The sequence below is a fragment of the Halichoeres trimaculatus genome, unplaced genomic scaffold (assembly GCF_033239565.1).
Source record: "Halichoeres trimaculatus isolate MK-OKI-2021-1 unplaced genomic scaffold, fHalTri1.1 fHalTri1_scaffold_22, whole genome shotgun sequence".
In the NCBI taxonomy this organism is placed as follows: Eukaryota; Metazoa; Chordata; class Actinopteri; order Labriformes; family Labridae; genus Halichoeres; species Halichoeres trimaculatus.
This window is the reverse complement of record NW_027437200.1, coordinates 5369476-5377221: the sequence shown is the minus strand read 5'-3', so window position 1 is coordinate 5377221 and position 7746 is coordinate 5369476.

Genomic DNA, 7746 nt, shown 5'->3' with positions numbered 1-7746 from the left:
CAAGTCCAGGAAAGTGTCAAGTTATTTAACACAAAAATAAAGTCTGAATCACTTGAAACAAGTAAATAATAATAATAATAAAAAACTGAAATGGAACAAGAGGAAACTTGTATTAAAATATTGCTTTAGTTTCAAGCAAATTTTCCAGTCCAATTGGCAGATTCATTATTTTTTACTTAAGACAAGCATTCAGACCTTATTTTTGTCTATAAAAAATTAAGACAAGGCCTTCTTATTGATTTTTCAGGTGAATATTGCTTATAGTAGGTATAACAAGAACATTTGTACTTAAAATAAGACAAAAACACCTGATAAGATTTCATTATAGATTAAGATTACATTAATAAAAAGATAACATGCTTAATCTGGTTGAATTCTGGTGTGAGGTCACCAAGGTGAAAAATGTTTTTTTTAAAAGGGGGTTCAGTTATATTTTAAAGCTTTGTACTGACATAAACTGTACAAGTTTCACAGGACATTTTTTTTTTTCTCACAATGCTGTTTTAGAAAACCCTTTATCAGCTTCTGTCTGAAACTCTTTGTTTTAGGTACTGTCTCTTTAAGAGTCCCTGCTCCACAAACCCTTTTCCCTCTGACTGGCCAGCCCTTTGAAGGCTTGTTGTGAGCAGAGCTATTGGCAGACCTCGGTGTTGAGGGCCAGAATTAAGGGCCAGACCTCAATGTTTGAGGTCTGGTCCTCATACTGCAAGTCTTGGTAATAAATTTTGGGGCTCTTACTCTTATTCTTGAAATGAAATTTTCAGAGTAAATCTGCACTCGTTTGGTGTGAAAATCCAATATTGATGCAAAACTCATTTGTAATTGTGTTTCTTAGATGTCTGTCATTAACTTCTGCATCCTAAGTTCCTAGTCATGGTCATAATAGTAACAGGAATAAGGAGTTTGTGATTTTTAATCATGATATCTTAGTGAGACAGCACAATGCAACAGAATCAAGGGGATCTGACAAACTGAAAATACAACAAAGGTCATCAAACATCTGTTTTCACAACCCATATGTAAACCTAGCAGACTGTACCTTAAAACCCTGCTGAGAGCAGTTTAGCCTTTGGCCATTGGGGGGCAGCAGTACACAAGTGACTTCAGTGCTACATCATGAAGCTTATCGTTTAGCTGATTCAGAGCTATTTATGAAGACACAACAGAAAACTGCTGCTGTGACCACAAAGCAGAGACACTCAGATTATTTATAGTGAAATCAGCATTCGTGGCCCACAGGGTGACATGTTTGGTTGTAACCTGCTGTTGTGGTTGTCTTTAACCTGTTTTCAGAGCGCACAGCACAGTTAAAACCTCAGAGCAGCACTTTGTGTCATCACAGTCTAAAATGATCTGGGTTTAAGATGTAAACTTACAAGTTGAAGTTTGTTTTGCCAAATTTGGCAGCTTCATCTCCTGCTTAAGTTTATGTTTAACCCTTGAAATATGACAGAATTTAACGCCCTCACTGCCACTGATCCAACTTTATCTTATCTCAAAACACCAACACAAGTCGACTATTTGATGGTTTGCTCTGCATGTTTGTCTCGTCTTTGAAGTCATTTCTCTTCAGCGTTCACAAAGACAGCAACGTGTTTTCATGATCAAGACAAAAAAAAAAACTCCCATCAGAGCTCGCTCTGGTCAAGGTCGCCCACGCAAGTTCAGCCTGAGTGGTTTCATCGCCCCCCTTTACCTCCGACAGGATGTCTGTGTGGTTTTATCTGCAGTGATGTTTATTGCAGCCTTCTCACAACAACAGCTTTGTTCTGTGTGCTTCGGTCGACTTGTTTGTCCTTAAACAGGTAAAAAGTCATACAGAGAATCACACTTTGAGACCTGAAGCTGTTAGAAGGTGGAGTTACAGGCGGAGCAGGAGCATTGCTGACACCGCTAATGCAGGCTGAGCTCTGCACTCTGTCTAAAACTTAACGTAGTCTATATCATCCAAAGTTTTTCAGTATCTGTGTTAAAATCCTACAGTTTGATATTTTTAAACAGAATAAAAAGACATTCACAAATGGAAAAAATGAGGATTCATTTTTGCTGAAATGCTTTGCTAAAATATTCATCCATCAAGTCACTAAATTACTGATTTAGGAAGATAGTTCAAAAATTGTCCGGGTGCTTTGCTATCAGCCACCATTGGTTTTGGCTTTTTTCACGACTTCAAAAAAGTAGAAAGAAAGAAAGAAAGAAAACCTACTTCCTGTCTTCTTTTTTTTTTTTTATCTGAAAAGAATTACTATAAATCAGGAAAGATGTGTTGTCAAAATCTGCAGAATAGAAAAATAAATATGATGGAAGAAAGTCTAAAAAAGTTGATTTAGTCTGACACTGGGTTTTAAAGTTATGTCAGATTTTAAAGTCAAAGGACTACTTGAACATGCAACAAAGCAAAAAGCAGACCAAAAATTAAAACCAGCCATCTTAGACCCCTGCAAGAGAAAAAACCTCATCATGTACTGGGAAAAGGCAGAGGCCGTCCACTCAGAGAGAAGCAGACACCAGCAGGTGTCACCATACCTTGGATGCTGTCCTAAGGCTCAGTCATTTTACTGCTTCAGGTTAGATGGCCAAACCTCTATGAATCAGCTGACATACGAGTCACTACAACCTAAGATGCTTCTGAAGACTTAGTGCTTCTTCCGCCTCAATAAGGAAAGTAGCCATTTGATGTCCCACAAGCCTAACGCCTAACTCACATGTGGTCCCTTTGCATGTAGTTGTCATGGACGATATACGAGAGGAGTAACATTGAAGTCACAACAAAAAGAGTAATAAAACACTGTAAGCATATCTATAACTATAAGTAAACTTTCTTGTTTTTTTTTTTCATATTAAATATCACCCCTGCTCTTTATCTGGGCTTGGGACCGGCAAAAGTGGCCTAAAAGAGAAAAGCACAATTAATTTACGTGCAGTGTCCTGCTCTGTCTGTGAAGGATTTGGATAGAGGAGGGGTCCACAGCAGCACCCACTGCTTGATGAGAAGTGTGAGATCACTTTCTCGTCAGAGTTCAGAAAAGTCGCTAGGTTGGCAACACTGGGAAGACTGCGGGAGATTGGTAGTTGAAATATGGCAGGGCATATGGTACAAAACAAAACAAAACAAAAATCAACATTTGTCTAGTTAGAGGAGCTGTTGAAGTATGGTGTACAAAGGTTAGATAACGAAAAAGTTAGCTTCCGGCTACCGACCAGTTTCTAGCTTAAAGGGGACATATCATGCTGATCCCTGATTTAATACTTACATATGATATAATAAATTTGAAAACAAGACATTTCACCCCCTGAATTTTCAAAAAATGAGATATTGTATTTTTTCTGATATCCTAAAACGAGATTTGATGCCTCTGAAAATAGGTCATTGACATTTGGCCGCGAGATTTCAACCATCGTGACGACACGAGGATCCTTTCTTTATATTGGAGTAATCTGATAAAGCAGCTCCTCCTCTGTGATGTCAGTTAGTCACACAACCACCACCGAGGGATACAGCCACCAAGAGCCGAGTATTAACGTATAAACATACATGTTACAGTACCGGTTTGACTCACCACACTGAAGCGTCCTGAGATGATCTGTGTCGAGGTGGAATTTTCTTCCTCCTGAGCTGCAGAACCGTCCAGGTCTGACTCGGGGTCCAATACAAAAGGACGTATCCTACACTCTGCCATTTTATTAGTGCTATCAATGCCTTACGGTGAAGTTTTGGCAAACAGCAAACTTGCTCGGTCTGCTCCATCCAATATGGCGATTTTGTAAATACTGCCATGCTGCAAAAACTGCCCCCTAGCTCTACCCCCTCTATCCCTCTGATAGAACTGACCAATCAGAGCACAAAGGGGTGTGACGTTGCGAGGTTACTGGAGGTCATTCTGGAAACGGAGCGTTTCAACGAGATCTTCAGAATGGCCTAAAATGAGGATATTGAGAACGCTATTGTGGGGCAATGAAGGAACTAAATGACTTGTACTGAGGGCAGAAATGCTTTACAGGCATTCTAGTCTGGCATAGTGAAAAAGAGAAACAAGCATGATATGTCCCCTTTAAGTCTGATCCAAAAGTAGATTCAAAAAAGTTGAAATAAGGATGAACTACATTGCATATATATTTAAAATGTATAGGTGTACTTAAAAATACAAACATTATACTCGAAAGGATTGAAAGTTTTATTAACTGCTCCAGATGAGAGCTCTCTGTGTCTGCAGATGTCATGCAGCAGCTCAGCTTGTCACCTGCAGCCCCACACAAACCCTAAAAAAATACACTGCATCCCTAAAAGTTATGGCTTTCTATGGTTTGCAAAATGCATGATAAAACTTGTGTCTGGTTTTATTTTGTGCCATTAAATCAAAAACTTTATAAAAAAATAAAACAGCTACTGTATGAGGAACAAAGACGTGACAGAATGAGAACAAAGCTCCAAATGACAAAGCAAGTGGCCCTATGCGCAACCTGTCAAAACCACAGTAAACAACTCTACTCAGTTGCATGATCCAGGAAGTAAAGGCTCATGTGCTCAGAAATGTGTCTCCACCAACTGAAGAAACAACAAACAGCTTCGTCCACTGTTCTTTTTTTAGAGCTTAACCACAAACATCACACATACACTTAAGTTATACAGCAGCAGCCCAAATCTGTTTGGTGCTCGTCCAATGTGTGGTCATCCATTACTTAAGTTAGACGAGGCATTTGATCAGTGATATCTTTCAGCTGCAATTGAAACTTAGATGGCTCAATCACTCTGAGAGAGGTTTTATGTGGGAGGAGAAAAAAGGCCTGTCCCTAGGAAGCGGCTCCATAAAGTTAAAGAAATGCTTAACATTGAATTACAAACACAAATGGGGTTTTCATTTTTTGTATTTCATCACTTTATCTCATGTTATGGATAAACAAAAACAGCTTCCTTATGCCCAAAGCTAATCCACTTCATCCACCTCAGCTTCCACTTTAATACAAGTGCAACTACAGCTGCAAGAGTTAAAACTGGGATGTAAATACTCAGTCATCTTTACAAAACAGAGTCCAGAACTCTCAAAGCTGTCATTGAGAGGTGGTTCCTGGAGTAGCTCAAGTTCGAGACGGATCCTAGATAGCTCTGTGGTATCACCTGACTCTGCTTACCAGGCTCTGGGTTTAAGGATGTTGTCACCTGGCTTTTTTGGGGGGGTGGTAGAGGTTTAGTGGTAGAGTTGGTCGTCTCTCAATTGGAATGTCAAGGGTTTCATCCCAGCAACTGCAATCACATGTCAAACCGTCACACGCCTCAAATACACTAGATAAGTCTGCGGTCAGACTCCATTCCGTTGTATGTTGACTGCGTTTGTCAACTTACACCGGTTGTGTGGTCAGTCCATCAAGCTGTATGACTGACAGACAGCTGGAGTCACAGACCAAGGAGTTCCCACGCTTCCTGCTCCATTGATAAGCCTTTCTTCATTCATGTTGGGCTGTAAAACCTCAAACCTGTTGACTCCTGGTCTGGCTCCGCTCATTGTGTCCGTTTGTTGTTGTACACAAGCTAAATACAAACTGATTTTGACATGGTCTATCAGTGATAATCTGAGCCTCTGTTCTCTAAAGGCTTAGAGCTGTAATACATTTTACTAGGAGAAGAAGAAGAATCACTGCAGAAGAAGAGAGGAATTTAAATCGAAACTAGATGCTCAGGACAGTGAAATCTGTTTTCTAAAGTAAGTATTACGGTGCTTTCCTAACTGTTTAAAGTCAATTTGTGTTCACATGGGAGATCGTTTTGTTTTAAGCTACGGATACCAAGCTAACGTTAACGTTTTATATCTCATCGTGTCCCCAAATGACTAGCGTCAGCTTCCAATGGCTGCTTAACGTCTACATTTAATTCAGGTTGTTGCATATAGTTACACATTTTACGAATGATGAAACATCGGTTTCATGCTCTGTTGACTTATAAGACATGTAACGTGGGATACATGACTGCTTTGTAAAGAGAAGCAAATAAGGTAGTAAGACAGACAGATAGACAGACAGTCAGGACTCAGCTTTGGCAGAAGCAGTTATGGAAGCTCCCATCCTGGGACTAGTCAGGAGAAGGAATGTCAGGCAAAACCCAGCCCATGATCCTGACATCCTCATGACTTCCTGTCCTGCTCGATCTTTTCTGCAATGGACTGCAACAGGTGAGGTACAGTCTGAGTTGACACATTGACATTGACTTGAATGGAAAACTATCTGATCTGTTGCTGTGATTGAACGGAGACGTACTGCAGACACATATTGCACTGACCCTACTGGTCAGTGCTGTGTCTGGACCGACAGTGACTCTCAATGCCCTGGAAACAGTCTGGAGGTCTTTCAGTGGCAGCAGTCCTTCAACTGAGCCGCCACCGCCTCCTTTATAAACAGGGAGGTTCATCTCCTGTGCTCCCTGGACCACAGGAGATAAATTCTCAGTAAGCATGGGTGAAGACCAGCACGCAAAGCTCCAGATAACTCCAGAACATCTCTGTCTTCTTCTGACCACGATGACCTCAGCCATTTGTGTGCAACACTGTGCCAGTTTGCACCTGCCTTTTCAAAGTGCAAAATATCGGCGCAAAAAGCAGGGACTTCTAACAGTTTTCGGTTTGATTCATCATTCAGCAGGTGTTAAATGATCACATTTGCATCTCCTTCTCCCAGGGTTGTGCACGTTCTGATGATCTGCATCGATTCTGCATATTCACGAAGGCAAACACTACATGGACTGCATGTGCTATTTTGTTCTTTTAACAGGCGCAATCCTCTGTGCACCCAATTAGTAAATCAGCTCTACACACGCTATCACGCTTACACCTGTTTTTGTGCATGCAAACCTTTAGTTGATCAGGCCCTTGAGGTCTAATACCAAGTGTCTTATGGGACTGGTGCTCAAGGTCTGTGAAGGAAATGTGACATCCTCTGAAGGTGTCCAGAGGAGTGGCCAAAGCTGGCACTTAAAACTGACTGGGTGTTCCAGCTGTTCTTCCACGAAAGTTGAACACAATGATTGGTTATTTACCTTGTCAGAGGCAGGACTTGAGCCAATACTGATCATCTGAGGGTCCATGTTTGTCCAGCAATCTAGTCATGTGCCCCATGTACCATGTACAGAGGGTAGCCCTCTAACTCTCTGCGCTGTTGCTACAGTTGCTACAGTTGCTACAGTCTGACGTCAGCTTCCTTTGTACCTGAATGTAGCACATATTATTTTGTTAGTGCCTTCAATGTGTCCTTGAAAATTCTTTCAAGGTTTCTAAGCTAGGATGATTATGTAGTGGCACTCTATTGCATTCAATTTCAAAATAAAATGACTACACACAATATTACACCCATACAATGCTTCGGTGGTAGTTGATAAAGTAGGGTGCAAAGGAAAACAGGGCAAAGGATTTTTTTATGCATGCAGACACAAATACCTCGGCCACCCCTGTCTCTGTCAGTTGGGCCACCCCAGTCAAATAAGTCTGGATACGCCCCTGGGTGCTGCAATCACTGACTCTGTCTTGTTCACCTATAGCATCAGTGGAAATGTAGGCTGACAGTGTTACTAAGAGCACAGCAGATTTTCCATGTGAAAAAACAAACAAAAAAATCAAAACACACCTCTGACAACAGAGCATAGTCTGAAAACATATTCAGAGGCAGACGGCAGAAAGGCAAAAGAAGTTTAAACACCAAATGTGTAGTTTGTGAAATCAGCCTCAACCACCTTTCTTTTCTTTTTTTTTTTTTATCAAGGAG